The 16,397-nt window shown below is 44.5% G+C and overlaps 2 long non-coding RNA genes across 3 annotated transcripts; both read left to right on the top strand.

Moving 5' to 3' along the window:
• Positions 1–1,955: 1,955 nt before the first annotated feature.
• Positions 1,956–2,654, top strand: LOC130373506 (uncharacterized). The gene is made up of 3 exons (XR_008893525.1): positions 1,956–2,153; positions 2,297–2,380; positions 2,597–2,654. It is a non-coding gene; the product is annotated as an uncharacterized LOC130373506 (long non-coding RNA).
• A 2,028-nt stretch (positions 2,655–4,682) lies between these two features.
• On the top strand, positions 4,683–7,759 carry LOC130373503 (uncharacterized). 2 transcript variants are annotated; one of them, XR_008893520.1, is made up of 6 exons: positions 4,683–5,434; positions 5,704–5,754; positions 5,833–5,876; positions 6,129–6,193; positions 6,280–6,360; positions 6,575–7,758. It is a non-coding gene; the product is annotated as an uncharacterized LOC130373503 (long non-coding RNA). The 2 variants fall into 2 exon arrangements; XR_008893521.1 differs by having other exon boundaries at positions 5,704–5,876; positions 6,575–7,759.
• Positions 7,760–16,397: the final 8,638 nt, after the last annotated feature.

The raw sequence follows: 16,397 nt of genomic DNA, 5'->3' as shown, positions 1-16,397 counted from the left end.
GTCAACACACAAACAGAGTAACAAGATAAGAACTGAACATAGTAGCATCTGTCATGAATATGTGTGGTCAGGCAGGAATACACAACGCCGGTCACAAATCCTTATGACATGTTTCTCTGTATGAATTTACCTTCAGCCATCAGAATATTTCTTTATTTGTGAAAATGTCCCCATGTATGTTTTTCAGTGCAATATAATTGCTGGTAACCAAGGCGCAATTAACACTAAAATCATCAGGTTCTTTCACATTCATTGTCATATTCTCATTGACTAAGCTTGTGTGTGTGTGCGTGTGCGTGTGTGTGTTTGTATGCAAGCAAGCACAAAGGGTTGTGTGTGTGTGTGTGGGTGGGGGTGTGAGTTTGTTTTTGTGTGTGGTTACATGCACGTGAGTGTATGCTTGTGTGTGTGGTTACATGCATGTCTACGTGTATGTGTGAGCGTGTGTGTGCTTGTGTGTTTGGGTACATGCATGTGTGTGTGAGTGTGTGTGTGTGTGTTTGTGATTGTGTGTGTGTGTGTGTGTGTGTATGCTCAAATGCATGTGTATGTGTTTGTGCGTCCAGCCCAGGGGAGTCCAGCCCAGTGAAGGTCAATGTCCTTGAGTGAGTGCGGCACATAGTTGCAGGTTGCCATAGAAACGTCAGCGGTTTGATTGAGACTGTGCCCGTGCCCACAGTGGAGTTGATCAACTATAGAACAAAATAAACAAAAACAGAACCAGCTTGCCTAGTGAAGGCGAATTGTAGGATACACAACACGAATGTCCGCATATGACTCCACACTGATACACCAAACCAGTCTGAAGCCTGTTCCTCTATTCACTTTCAGGTGATTTGGTTCAAAGGGAATTCATTCATTGTTATTAAAAGGTTAATAACTTGTGTTTAAAAAACCAGGTGCAGCAGTTGGTAAGGAGGATCTTGTGGCCAAGGTGTTTGACTAGCAGCCAGAGGGCTCCGCATTCGATTCCCGATGTCCTTGTAACCTGAGCCCCCTAGAGCCAAACGCCTAACTCTTATCATCAATGACATTGATCTGAAATCACTCTGGGTCCGTTTGGATGAATGGTGCTGAATGATTAAATAGTGGCTTGCCTGCTCTACATACACGTCTGTCCCTCTAATTTTTGGATGTTTAAAGGGATACTTTACCGATTCAGAACCGGCGTTCTATCATTATAAAATCGCTATTGTAATGTAATTTTATTTTTATTTTTCCCTCAGTCTAACCCAGTCTTCCCTTGGCCCAGCTTTCCTGATCTAATTTTCTCCTGAGATGACGTCAAATGACGCGTTCATCTCAGTAAAACTTTGCTTGCCTGCTAGCAGGGGCGAGGACTACTGGTGCTTTCAAAACAGTCTGAGTTTCCTGGAATTTCGGAGGTTGGGACCTTAAAATAGGAGGAAATCACCTTGAACACTCTGTTAAATCTGAGATTTCCCTCGGAAATTCGTGCGGAAGTAGAGCAACCCGAGCCTCAGAGTTGACGTCACAACAATGGCTGCCCATTTCATTGATAGACTAAAGTGAACTTGCAGCAAGCACTAAGCGACGATACATTATAGCTTAGATTATAAACATCAACTGATAAATTCCCCCTCATGTTCAACCATCGCAAGCAGTCCTAATAACGGATTCATCTGATTCAGCAAAGAACGCAAAGAGGTCCCTGCAGGCATCCATACTTGTTGTTATTATGAAGTCTAGTCTCACGAACGATCAGGTTTTTCCGGTTTTATGTCATGTCCTACAAACGTTTCCTGAACACTCTTATTTCGGAAGAAGGGAAGGTTTACGTAAAGACACGTAAGACCTTCCGAACCTCCGAGCTGCTTTGAAGGCGGCATACAAACCAATGGTTCCGCAAGTTTGTGAGAACACCAATAAGGAATGAGGGGGGGGCGGGAGCTCGCGTAGGCTACGAGATGCAAACACAATGTCCGCCATGCTTCTTCACCGCTTAGCTAGAGAACAATTTTGCAATGTGAAACAGCCGAAGTGGATTTTGAAAATCTATTGTTGGATTCGGACATTTAGGGCTATTTGTACGAGCCAGAATAGACTCGTACAAATAGGAGAGGAGGAGGCTGATGCGGATGCAGCTGAACAAGCATTGCCTGTTGCCGAGGACGAGGAGCCAGAGCGCGCCGGTTTGCTCTTTTTCGCCTATAGACACTAACACAGAGTACTTGAATTTCAGCGATGCCAGTTTCGTCTAATAAATGGCTGAATCTGGCGAGGACGGGGCCGTTTGTGTAACTTCTCACCTAGGCTTTACGCTTCATCTGAACAGATGGGATACATATTTCCGGACCCAGAAAGTGAACTGGAAACGCCAGCCTAAGCCCGACAGGAAAAACAGACGTCTGAGCATAGAGTAAGTGATGTTGTTTTATTACTAAAACATTGGCTACAATAGTTTGAGTCCCGGGGAACGTGACAATGTAGTTATCAAAAAGTACCCGATCTTATTGGCAGAGCTACGTTAGGCTACGTTCCGTTAGCTTGAAGCCTGTGTAATGTTGTATGCTGTGTAGGCTATTCAAGGCATAATTTTTCTTGCTTTGCTAATGTTGTTCTCTTTCTTTCTTAGATAATTACCCAGCACAAGATGGGCAGTACCGTGGCTACCAGGGGAGCGTGTCTATGTTCCCCGGGTCCTATGTTCCCCGGGTCCTATGTTCCCCGGGTCCTATGTTCCCCGGGTCCTATGTTCCCCGGGTCCTATGTTCCCCGGGTCCTATGTTCCCCGGGTCCTATGTTCCCCTCTTTTTATGAGACTGGGGAACATAGGGACCCTTTTAAGAAAAGGGTCCTATGTACCCCGTTTTTCCCAAAAAGGGTCCCATGTTCCCCAGTCTGTTACTTTTTCCACCATTAGTACTACCAAATTCCGGCCAGATAACCACCATTGCATGTCTTTACCATTTGTGGAAGAGGGAGAGACGTCGGAGGACCCGACGCAGCCTATTCATAATATTGTAATGACCACGGAAGAGGCAGTGAATGAAGTATTGATTAGAGAGAGATATATTAGATAGGCCTACCTAATAAACCGTTAGAACACACAAGACCGGAAACCATAGCAACGCCGGTAAACAAACCCAGAGAAGCCTAATCCCTACGAGAGCTCCCCGCGCTACGGCCATCCGGAGGCGGACACAGCCAATCAGCGTTCAACCGGCCAACTCAGTGCAGTGCAGTCCGGGGTGAACTGCAGCATGGAGGAGAAAGTGATTGTTGCCGTTTGCGACTCCCGGAGCTCTATATATAATAGTATATAATTTAATATAATTGTATAATATCACGGCCAAAAGCTCTGTGCGCCTCCGACGTCTCTCCGTCTTCCACAAAAGGTAAAGACATGCAATGGCACAAACACACTCACTCCCCCCGCCCGTTGCGAGTCCGCGAGATTCTCATGGACGCGCGTGTGTGACGTAGTCTGGACGGCACGCTGCTGTAGGTGTGTGTACCTCCGACCGGTGAGTGAGAACAGCGAGAGAGAGAAAAAAGGATGGAAACTGAGGATTTGGTTTTGAAAAAGAATAGCATTGGATCCGTCGTCTGGCAGTGTATATATAATAATTATTATGCAAACAGTTCATAAATAATTAACGGTTTGAATAAATGCTGTGTTGGTAAATCTAACTTGCTGTGATTTTCCTTTTCTTATGTGCAAGTTCTAAATTGTTTCAATAGAAAGCACTAATGAGTTTAAACAATATGTTGTTTCATGTAATCTACATGCAGACTTATATTTCAGGAATACTAGAATTATTACTGACGTAACATTATGCCAGACATGGTTGAATCAAGCATTTATGATGTGCTCTAGAGGAGATTCAAAATATATCGAGATATATATTGTGTATCGAGATATAGTAAAAGAATATCGAGATATTCATTTTGGCCCATATCGCCCAGCCCTACTCCCCGGTATGTATTGCTACAGGGGAACATAGGACCCTTTTTGGGAAAAACAGGGAACATAGGACCCGGGGAACATAGGACCCGGGGAACATAGGACCCGGGGAACATAGGACCCGGGGAACATAGGACCCGGGGAACATAGGACCCGGGGAACATAGGACCCGGGGAACATAGGACCCGGGGAACATAGGGAGGACCCCGCTACCAGGAGACATCTATGCTCAAGATGAGCTGTGACCAGTGGCGTCTTTGCATTAGGGGCCAGTGGGGCACGTCCCCACCAGAGAACGCTGCCGTGCAGGGCACGATTATACTTTTCTTTTTTTTTTCAAAAATGTCATTGAGCATAAGTTAATAATACATTAATTGTTAATAATTAATTACATGTCCGCAGTTTTAATTTGATGAACGCAATTGTTGTAGTGTAGTAGTTGTGTGTGAAATAGTTCGTTGCTCCGTCTCGTCATTTCCGCTCGGTGGGGCACAGCCGAGATGGCCCCGTCTGCTGCAGTGTAGAAAACTGGTGCTGTTGCGCGAGCAAGCGCGTGCGCAGCGCCCGCTTCTGTTTCGGCGGTGGGGCCAGAAGTTTAGAGAAGGGTCCAGCTGCAGGCTTGGGCGTTCCCGTCATGACACAAAAACGCCCATCGGGCGTTCCCGTCGTGACACAAAAACGCCCATCAGGCGTTCCTGTTGCGTTTCATCGATCAATCAAGAAGAGGTGAGTGAGTTTCGCAAGGTATGCTACCCTTCCTTTTTTGGCGGTTTTACCTCGTAGTAACTTTCCAGAAAAACGAAAGGGTTATGATGAGAGATTGTCAGTAAATATGATATTGTTTATTTGACAAGATTGGCTGTGAAGCATTCTCATTTAAATCACTGATTTAGCTGTGGTATCGTTGTATCCGAATTCGAATCCGATATAAATACTCGTGACAAGCATGGTTCGGTAGCAGCGAATGCTATGCTATCTCGTCCATAAACGTTGCATATACTATTCAGAAATCAGCATCGTTTAAGACGGTTTGTAGGTAGGGTAAAGTTTGCAGCGAAGGCTTTGCCGATTATTTTACTGTGAGGTTAACATTACCAAAGTACATTGTTAAGTTGGATGTTAAGGTGTCAGCTGGCATGGTAAGAGGCATGAAATCGCGGCCACTCTGCTTCGTTGTGGTGACACACGCATCGGATTAAACTGCATGTAAACGTCTAAACTAATAACTAGTATGTTTACATGCATGGCATATCAGAGAATTCTGTCATTTCGGTCGCGGGGCAACGAATGAATAAAGATCGTTAGCACTCTGAAAAACAGATGACAGATGTGCCCGAAGTTACTACTTTATTACCTCCTTGGGTGAAATCGAAGCGTAGTGTGTACTGAATGCGTGTTGATGATGATGCATATGAATTGCAACTTACACGTCTTCCAAACCTTTTCAGTACCCTGGCACATGCTTTGTCCAATGGACCATGGAAGGGACTTTACTTGGCTGACGAGGTAAAACGTGTGGCTGGCGCACGATTCATTGCATCTAGTAGTAGCATTCACTGGTAGACAGGCAGGCCTCTAGATTGTTTATTATGATTTAATGAAGTGTTCCTATGTGACGCTGATGGGCCCTGGTTGCTGCTAAATGCTTGTTGAAAGTGCATTGTGCACTTTTTGTATGTAGCTACAAAATGAGGGTGGATATCACTTTATAGTTTATAGGCATTATATACTAATAAGAATCATTGACAAATCACATTCCCCTTTTACCACCACAGGACGCACCTCACCAGTATCAGAGCAACAGCTGTGGGGTGTTTATGCTGATGGTGAGATGCATTATTTTCAGAAATGATGACTGATGACTAGTTTGCAAAACAACTAACTCATTTGTATGTTAATTTCAGTACGCAATGTATTCTACCCTCAAAAGCAATATGATTTCAGTGAGGTGAGTTCTTTCAAATCTCAATCAGATGTGTAGCATGAAATATAAGGCTTTTAATAATTTAGTCATCCTTACTGGAGGCTACAATTAACATGCATCATAGGTCATACACATTACTTTGTCTTCAGGTACTGCACTTACGGGAGGATATGGCTACATCTTAATTTACACTGCCATAGTACACTGCTAAACAGTACTGTAACATGGATTTGTATCAGGCTATGAAGTCATTTAATGCATAACTTTACTTTTCAGGGGGACATGCTCTCTATCAGGAGGTGGTGGTGTGGACAGCTGTTGGAGACCTTTATGCTTGAAAGGTTTATATACTGTGTCCATGTTGCTATTTATTTATTTTTTGTGCTCACGAAGATCGTAGCCAATACACTTGTCTCTCTGTCTCTAGCCCTGCAGAACTAGCTGGCTCCTTCTCACCCTCTCCATCTCCCCATCTCAGTCACACCTTCCAATCACTAAGCAGTGATAGGTATTGCATACTATGTCCATACTTTTCTATTTACGTATATTCTCTCTTGCTCTTTCTCAGACTTTTGATCGATCAGTGATTGCCTTTTTGTTTAATGGTGTGGGTAGTGTTGGTCTGGGCTTGTGTGATTGAATTGAAGGTTGATTATAATCCCTGTTTCTCTCCCTCTCTCTCGCTCTCCTTCACTCTTTTTCGGCTCTCTCGCTCTCTCTAGCCCTGCAGGACTAGCTGGCACACCAAGCTCACCCTCTCCATCTCCCCATCTCAGTCACACGCTCCAATCTGGCACAACAGAGGACAGGCCATTCTTACCACCCGAAGTCCTTCAGCAATTTGTACAAGAGACGCTGAGACTGGACATGGCGATGCGTGGCGTGTTCAACAGGGTTTCAAACACATTCCGAGAACTAATCAAGCCTCTCCATCCTTCCATATATATAAATGACAGTTTGGCAGGGGACATTAAGCTTAATAAAGACAATCTCATATACATAACGGTTAGAAAGATTTACAACAATGCAGGCTGTGGCAGTGGCCTTGCGCTACGCCTCAAAGGCTTCTCAAAAAAGAATTGGCCAAGCGCACCTCTGGTACTGAGGCACGTTGCATATGGCAGGTTTGTCATAAAAGATGTCTGCCTAGCATAATGTTCTTCTATTACTCCTTTTTCGTTTTATTTGGGACGTCATTTTTTGCAATCCCTTTCATTTGTAAATGTACATACTACTGTAGTAAATGTATCTGCCCAGAAATGCTGGTATTTTATTACTCCTTTCTTTTTTGTTTTTGTGACGAATGCTATACGATGTATAACATGCATTTGTGCCTACGATGTATGTTGTAAGGTTAATTGTTACAGAGCAATTACTGTATTTTGTCTTTATTGAAAACATTCAGTGGGAAAAGTAAGTGAACACTTGGAGTCAAATGGTCTACTGTTTGAGCCTTCATAGTGTCTGGTGGTAACTGGATTTGAACTGCATAATGTCCCAAGTGTTATTTTAATCTATTCATTATTTAATTTGGGCATATTCTTAAACAACTATATCAAACATCTCACTTATATCTAATACCCTACCTATACTAACCCAGAAGATAATGAACATGAGATCATGGAGCCTCCCTGTAATGATCGTGTTGCATCAAGTTTGATGCAAAGTTTGGGCCGAGATCCGACGCATAAATGTAAGCTAACATTCTGTAGGCCTAGCTGGCTAACGTACCCGTATAACAAGATCGAAGAAGAAGGGGGCGCTAACGTCAGTTTTATGCTGCCCATACTACTAGATCGACGAAGAAGAACTGGGCGTTCCAGCCTGCGTAAACGAGAACGCCGGGGGGGCGTTTTAGTCTGCGTGAACGAGAACGCCCACGACACGGGAACGCCCATTTGTGTCTGCAGTCGGATGATATTGGAAGTTTAGCGCCCCAAAGCTCTTCTCATTGGCTGATTTGTAGAAAGGGCGGGGTTTACGGCGGGAGCCGATCAGATCTAGCTAGCTGGCTAACGTAGTTACTGTTACAGTTACTGTTACAGTAAATAACAACAAATGGACGTTTCATTCATTAAATGATGAATCGTGTTGAGTATCTGTCTCATGTGAGATTTAGCACTTGAACAGAAGTTGGAGATAAAACGTTTGGGACCACATCGCCCGACGGATTTAATCATTATTCAAGAGGGAAAGGACAAGAATAGATCGTTCAACCAGGAGTTGTTCAAGCGGAAAAAAATGCTTGTGTTTCACCTCAGCCACACAAAGGAGACCAGACAGCACTGTCCTTAAAGCACAGGTAATTACCATCTTAGCCCAAAATTACTTAAATTTTCAACCAGGATTATCCAGGTCTGAATAGGCAACCACTCTATCAGGCTAGATTCATTGTTAATTGTACAGTATGGTGGCCTGCAAACTTAATGCAACTTAAACCATACTTCTTCTTTTTTTGGTATATTGTGAGTGGTGGCTTTGTATATTGATTGCTGTGTAAAGGGTGTGCCCCGTTGTGTTTTTATTGTTGCCACGTTGTTGTTTTCTTGAGTTTTGATATTGTGAGATCTTGAACGCTGCCATTTGGTGGTGCTATTGCTATAATAGCCTAATATATGTTGTCAGATTCGCGTTTGAGTGATGGCATTATTCAGCTGCAATTTTGGTCCCCTCTGTCACTTGCTACTGTTTTTTTTGTGATGGTAGTAATGTGTGGTATTTCTGGATTGCGTTATAATATTTTCCTGCATGGGCCCCACCAGAGTTTCCAAACCAAAATCGCCACTGGCTGTGACTATTTTGACTCTAGCAAACACACCCTACACGTTTTATTTTTGTAAATAGTTTTTTTCATGAATAAAACTTCAAATTCATGTTGGTTGTTGTGATTTGTTTATTAACCCAAGTTATTTTATCGCTCTGGCAAGTGGCCGTGTAATAAGCTAATGTATAGAACGTCGCCGGTCATTATCGAATAAGCCCTTATTTTCCCGATAATGACCAGCGTTCTTTACATTATCGCTAAATTAATACATGGCTCTTCTCAATGCTGTGGAACGCTTAATGAAATTGCATCTGGAACTGCGACGCAGGCCCGTTAGCTGGCTTAGTCATGCCTACCAAGCACCAGATGACTCTTAAAAGACGTGCATATAAACAAGTATGCCCTAATCACGTAAATGTCATGCCTGGTCACGTTGGGTAGAGGTCTCTCCACAGAGACAACGCAGCGATATCATCATGAGCAGTGGAGAGAAAGTGAAATCCGCGAGCTGCTGATCATGTGAGAGAAGGTGATGCAGTCATATTAAACAAAGAAGTTGAAAGACGGTACGATCTATAGAGAGACGCAGAGAGGAACTGTCCTTACGAGGCTTTTGTCGGGATAAAAAAACCTAACCCGTCCCTAACCCAAAGTGGTCAGCAAAATAAAGAATATGTTGGCGTCTTTGCACTTGTAAATAGTTATTCGCATTTGTAGCCTACACTCAGACGTGAACTCATTCTTGCATGCGATTGTCTTCATTCATAAAAAAATAAAAACATTCCGGAATATGCAAATTATTCAAGAGGGCTAGACTCCATGCGCAGCCCCGCCTTCTCCAATGAACCAAGAAAGCCTGCGCCGTGACGAACGGGGGATTTTACCCCCTCGGTTTTACACAGGAAACTTGAAATAAGACGGTGAAATCGCTGGGCGTGCCAAGCCTCGACCGAACCGGTTTGGCAGTGTAGAAAGGCCTTATGCTGGAGAGAGGGCATTAGTGCGCACCCAAAAAGCAGCCAACCATTCTTAAAACACTTCACGTAACAAAACACACACACACCACGGCGGGTGCTGACTGACTGCACACACAACACAACACACACAGTCACACGCACACACGCACACACACACACACACACACACACACACACACACACACACACACACACACACACACACACACACACACACACACCACGGCGGCTGCTGACTGCACACACACACACACACACACACACACACACACACACACACACACACACACACACACACACACGCACACACCACGGCGGGTGCTGATTGACTGTGCGCACACACACGCACATATACAAACACACACCATGGCGGGTGCTGACTGACTGCGCACACGCACATATACACACCATGGCGGGTGCCGACTCACTGCGCACACACACAAACCTCCGTTCCTAGCCTACTCGCCGTTAGAAGAGCTGTAGGCGAAGTAGCATCAGAGACGCTACTCGCTACTTGCGCCCCTCGCAGCTTACTCGTGCCCGTGATGAGTGTGTCTCTATAACCTTCCGGGAGTACTAGCAGGATTTGATACAATTAAATTCAAAAACGGTTTGGAAAGAAAAAAGTTCACTGTATCCTGGCCTTTACATTTAAGACATTAGATATTCTATTCTATTCTTCTTCTACAATAAAAAATCAAAAAATCATACAACTTCTGAATAATCTGGCGGGCCATATATTATGTCTGACGGGTCAGTTATGGCCCGCGGGCCGCCAGTTGCCGACCCCTGCCCTATAGTATCTGTGGTATAAAGGCTGGGACGAATTTCAAATTTTAAATATATACACTTTAGGTTGAAAATGTAACAGACTGTTCTGTGTTTAGTTTGGAAAAGGAGGTGTGTCCCTCGTGAGTTGCCGTAGGGGGGAAGTTTGGAAAGTGTTACGGCTGATGTGTTGTGGGTGTGTCTGAGAGGGACTCTCTAATGCCGCTTTTCCACTGCATGGTACCAGCTCGACGCGACTCGACTCGACTCGACTCAGCTCGCATTTTTTGCGTTTCCACCGCGAAAACATGGTATCTGGTACCTGAAGTGGCTGCTTTTTCTAGTACCGCCTCGCTCTAGGTTCCAAGCGGTTGAGCCGATGCTAAAAGGTGACGTCGGCAGACGGCCGGCCACTGATTGGCCAGAGAGTGTGACGAAGTCACGAGAGCGACATGGCAACCATGCTGGTAACAGCCATAGCAGCGCCGCAGCCAACATATTCCACTTCTTCAACTTCTTCAACATGCCAGCTAATAATAGTAATGTTATCGATGTCCTCCATTGTTGTTATGTGGGTTCTGTCCATATGTGGGTTGCGTAGGTGTTGTTTGCGTCGCGTACAAAAATACGTCATGGCCCTTTCGCGCAGCCGACCCCGCCCACGTCCAGGAGGTACTATTTGCGGTGGAAAACGACCCGTGCTGCTACCGTGTCGAGTCGTGTCGAGTCGTGTCGAGTCGAGTCGAGTCGAGTCGAGCTACATGTGCGGTGGAAAAGCGGCATAAATCGACGCCACTTTCGACCTGGGCGGGACTTTACGTCCTACGTCACTCGCTATGGGTGTGCATGTGTGCGCATAGCCGTCACTCGCGATGGGTGTGCATGTGAGAAAGGTTTTGGCTTTAGTGTCTATGGGTTGGTAATAACGGTTCTGATGATTTTTCTGATGGAAAAGTGGTCTTTTATTTCCATAATCTTTGTTCAGTGAACGCATAAACCCGTTTGTTAGTTAGCAGTTAAACAAAATGCGATCTCTTTGTTTACAGTTACCAACGACCAACTGATGATTGGGGGTTCGATTCCCTAGTGATGCAAGGTTTTTTCTTTCATTTTGGACTGCACACACATCGCGAGTGACGGATACTTGCACAATGTACACACATCACTGTCTTTACAATTTCTAGGCAACCGAAGTTTAAAGATTGTCAAGTGGTTAACTCTTGAATCGCATGTACTAAGACCTGATGGGTTAGTGGTCAGAGAACAACTCATTAACGCGGGGATAAGGGGTTCGATTCCTTAATGAAGCTAGCTTTTTTCTTTCATATTGGACTGGATGTTTGTATGCCATTTTGCGTAACTTGTAGTTTATGATGAAGAAATGTTACTGGGGTTAAGGTTAGGGTAACGCTAAGGGTAAGACACAAAGTGTTTTTGCAACACAATATTTCTTACAATAACAAAGTCCAAAGTTTTGATGAAGTCATTTGTAGAAATATAGCCTATCATCACAGACTGTAGGAATGTCACCCACCCTCCATCGCGTACGACACTGACGCTCGTAATCTGTAGTGCAAGGGAGTTCGTGCACAGATCCCTGAGACAAACGGCTACGCGCACACATGCAAACCCATAGCGAGTGACGTAGGACGTAAAGTCCCGCCCAGGTCGAAGTGGCGTCGATTTAGAGAGTCCCGTGTCGGAGATAGGGTTGCCACCTTGGATTTGGGAAAAAAAGGGACACTCGATCAAATGTTTGGGGCGGAGGGCTCGGGCATTATTACCAGTTCAGACTGACCAATGAACATACAATTCGGACAAGGGAGACAGAAACAAAGTCATGTTAATAAATGTATTCGTTCAGGGGTCACCAGGGTGGATGTACACCAGCAGATAATTTCTGTCCAGCAGCCATGTCAACACACTAGAACACAGAGAGAGAGACATCACATGAGACAAATCTTTCAACATTGCTATTATTACAACATTTATATTTTTGTATTTCTTGTTTATTTTGGTGTGTGTGTGTGTGTTTGATTACACGTGATTAGATTAGTATGGGTTTATGTTTAAACTAGACTCGGAATGTATTGTTAATATAACTGTATTTATGGTCTCCAGGAAGAATAGCTATGCTACTGTGCTGCTGTAAATGGATATCCAATAAAAAAATAATTAAATGCAGTGGAGGTGGAGGATGTGACAGTAGCATATTTGCATTGCAGATACTAGGTTAACTATACATGGTGGCATACTGTTGACTACCAAGTTATCTAGGCTACACTAAGTTATAGGAATCCCTGTTGCCTCTCTTATTGTACCTTTGTTTTCTTCTTGACACAGGTTGACTCTCTGACACAGATGCTCTTGACTCTGTTGCACTGGATGGACTCCTTGATCTGCTGCTGCTACTCTGTTCTGCATTAATAGATTAAAAAATACAGATGAAAACATGATTGGACATTAAAATATACTAGGTTGACAGTTGTAAGACTCCTTATTTCTTTCCTTACCTATTTGTCGTCCTGACACTGATTTTCTCCCTGACAAGGTTGCACTTGAGCCTGCACTCACTCTGGACTCATGTGTCTGCTGCTGCCCCTTTCTACATTGAATACAAATTTAAAAAATACAGATGAAAATATTATATTATAATGCACTACAAACATTTTAACTTAATGAATTTGGGCAGCCACTCACCTATTTTTCCATGTGTATTTGGCATCCCCTTTTGCTGCCTTCAGTAGTCCGTGCTGTCCCTCGATGAACGCTTTAAACTCCAAGCATGATAGACCAGACATCCTCCATGTGGCTAAACACACGCTCAGTATAGGCGTTACTGACAGGTACAGCGAAAACAAAAGACACCACTTTGAGCAGTTCGGTTGCAGTTTGCGCCTTCTTGAAAAAAAACACCCATTTCTTGTCTGGTGCTGTCGGAGATTAATCGAGATTTAAAACACTTAGACTAATTTAAGAGAGAGTGTAAAAGAAATCGAGGGGTCCGGAGCAAGAATTGAAAAAGACTTTATCGTGAAGAAAAACAACAACGACAACAGCCTGAGTGGGTTTGCAGAGTCACTGCCGTTCACAAACTGCGGCGTCTTTTTATACACACAAACAGAACAGCTTCTCCTTGAGGTGTCTGCCTCCATTCAGTCATAAATCCACTTTAACCTGAATGGTCAGAAAATAGACAACAAATGGTCTGCAAAGATAGCCCTGCTCCTTTTAGGGGGGCTCCATCTGTTCTAAACCCAGACACCTAGGCACCGTGTGTTTTCCACTAATATATATAAAAGACCGCATAATAATCACAGTTTACCATAGAATATAATCATTCATTTCTACCACAGTGCCAGGTTTTCTGGGATGAATTCAAAGACACTGTTCAGTACAGTGTAGTCCTGGTACCGTTTGTCTTCATCTATGTCCAGAGCTAGTTTGTTGACCAATCCCTCGAGTGCATCCCACTCCATTGGACCGCTTAGACGCAGACAGCTCGTGTGAGATAAAACTGGATCATCAAAATCAAAGTTAGCCTCAAGGTACAGAATGGCCTTTTCAAAGAAGCAGACAATCAGTGTTGCAAACTTTGATTGTTCTGTTGCACTCAGTTTTCGGGTTGCTTGCTTTGTTTTATGACCATAGTACCTGTCTGCACGGCGCAAGTTTAGTTGGCTGCGCAGTCGACTCATTACTTCCAGAATGTCAAGTAGAGTAGCACTCTCATTTTCCAACTTCAGAATGGCGCAGTGAAACTCCTGCATGATATTGTGAAGGAACAGCAGGACACACTCAAACACTGTCACCTCATCCTCATCGCTGCTGTTGGCAGAAGCATCAGCAGCACTTTTGCACATAACCCTCCAAATAATGTCAGGACAGTCCTTCTTTCCCAATGACAAAAAGTAGCACTTCCAGGCAGGCCAACACTCCAAGATCCGCTGAATTGCAGGCAACAGAGATAGCCAACGGGTTGGAACATGCCTAAGTATTTCTTTATACTGTACTGCAGTAAACTCGCAAAACTCCTTCAGAGAATCTGCTCTTTTGGCTGAGCATGAGAATTCGCTGTGGATTTTTAAGACAATAGCTTCAGCATCATAACCTGTAGCGTTTTTCAGGGTGTTGTGGATCAAGTGACATTTGCAATTTCCCTTCATGATGTGTGGATTGACTTCTTTCAGTTTTGGAAAACTTGCCAAAATTCACAGATGCATTGTCAGCTCCATATGCGCTAATCTGATTTACACGCAGCGCATTTTTTTCTGTGATGTCCACAATTTGCTCATAGATAGCACGGCTAGTTTCTTTGGGGTCTTCATAAAATTCCAACAGCCCATATTGAACGCCCTGTTCTCCGTGGAAATACTGTACAGTATATTGGATACAGTTTTGCGTTGCCCGAGTTTGATGCGCCAGAACACACAGAAAAATATGGTGCCTTTTGCAGTTCTGTGGCTAAATGCTCCTGGCTGTAAGGAGCTAGGGGTGGACATTCTGAACTAAAGCCTCACTTTTTGTTCTTCCACATGACATTTTTGTGGCAATCGAAGAATCATTAAAGATCTTCGCACTTACTTTATTGCCGCAATCCGTTGATAAGTAGCTGTGGCCGTGTTTCACTCCATGGTAAACACTGCAAAGCTCTGCCGCTGCAATCTTGTCTTCTTCTGGTGAAGCTTTTTTGGTCATAGAAGTTGCAATGGCTGCTTGTTTTTCTTTGTTTGAGAGCACAACTTGATGTTTTTTTGTTTTTGCGTGGATTTCCAATGCGTTTTCCCTTCATATTTTACTGAGATTTTTCGCCGGACACAAACGCACGTGGCTGAAAAATGGTCTCCCTGGGTCGGCCGTACCCATTCGAACTCAGAAAGTTTCGCCCAGTCAGGATTGTAACTTGTAAATCATTTTTTTTCTTACTGGTGGCTTGGATGTTTTATTTGCTCCATCTCCTTCCTCATCAGTCTCTCCTCCCATTTCAAATGAAGACGCAGTGCTCGACTCCACTCACACTGAGTGACTTTCCTCCCCTTTAATATGTTTACGTTTGAAATTGTGTTCCCGCTCTGTCTGAGGAGCGCAAGAATGGGGGCGTCACGGTCAAGTACGCATAGACGGGAAGAAAACGGGGAAAATTTTAAGAGCCATATAAGCACAGGAACCGTATTGGGCCCCGTCCACACAAAGCCGATTTCATGGCGAAACCGCAAAAGTCTTGTACGTCATCGCCCCACCCCTTGACCCTCTAGCCAATGACTGTTGAGCACACGGAGTCTCACCCTAGAATGTGTACTACAGCGTTTCTACAGATCTAACCGGTTTCGCTTGACGGTTTCGCCCGTTTCGGCTTCGTGTGGACGGGGCCTCACTACAGAACGAAAGTAATCAAATGAGGTGTTGGCATTTCCCCCCAAAAAACGGGACAAATTGTATCCCGGGAGAGATTTATTTTTTCCCGGGACAGCTGGTGAAAAAAGAGAACAATTCTGGGAAAAACGGGACGGGTGGCAACACTAGTCTGAGATTAAAGTGAAGCGGAGTTGGCTGCTGAACACACTATCTCGTCTCCGGTCCCGTTCAATGTTTTCTATAATACTACAGTATAGGCGAACCAAGAACGCCCGGCTACATTGGTGGCAGCGCTGTTTGTGTTTCGTTGTGCGTTTAGTCTGCTGCGGCGCCGTGTCGGTGTTAGTTTTAGTTTTAGTTAGTTATTAGTTTAGCTGCCCCTGTATAGCTAGCTGGCTGACCTCACGTGGTGCGTGATAGACGGGGCGTTACGTTGTCGACATGTGGAGTGCAGACGAGGACCCTTTTAAACCCACTGCAAGCATGCTGGGCAGATACTCGCCGGGCGGAGCTGTTAACATCGACCTGCCTGCTCCTTTCACCGGGGATGGGACCCAGAGTTTCCTCAGCTGGGCGAGGCAGTTGGAGGTGGCCGTCAGCGCCACGGCAGGGGGCGGCCACGGCTGTATGGAGGAGCTGGTGAGGATTCTTCCTACTCGTCTCGGCAAGTCCGCTTTTCTG

This window comes from Gadus chalcogrammus, chromosome 20, assembly GCF_026213295.1.
Source record: "Gadus chalcogrammus isolate NIFS_2021 chromosome 20, NIFS_Gcha_1.0, whole genome shotgun sequence".
Classification (NCBI taxonomy): domain Eukaryota; kingdom Metazoa; phylum Chordata; class Actinopteri; order Gadiformes; family Gadidae; genus Gadus; species Gadus chalcogrammus.
This window is presented reverse-complemented; position numbering and strand designations above follow the sequence as displayed.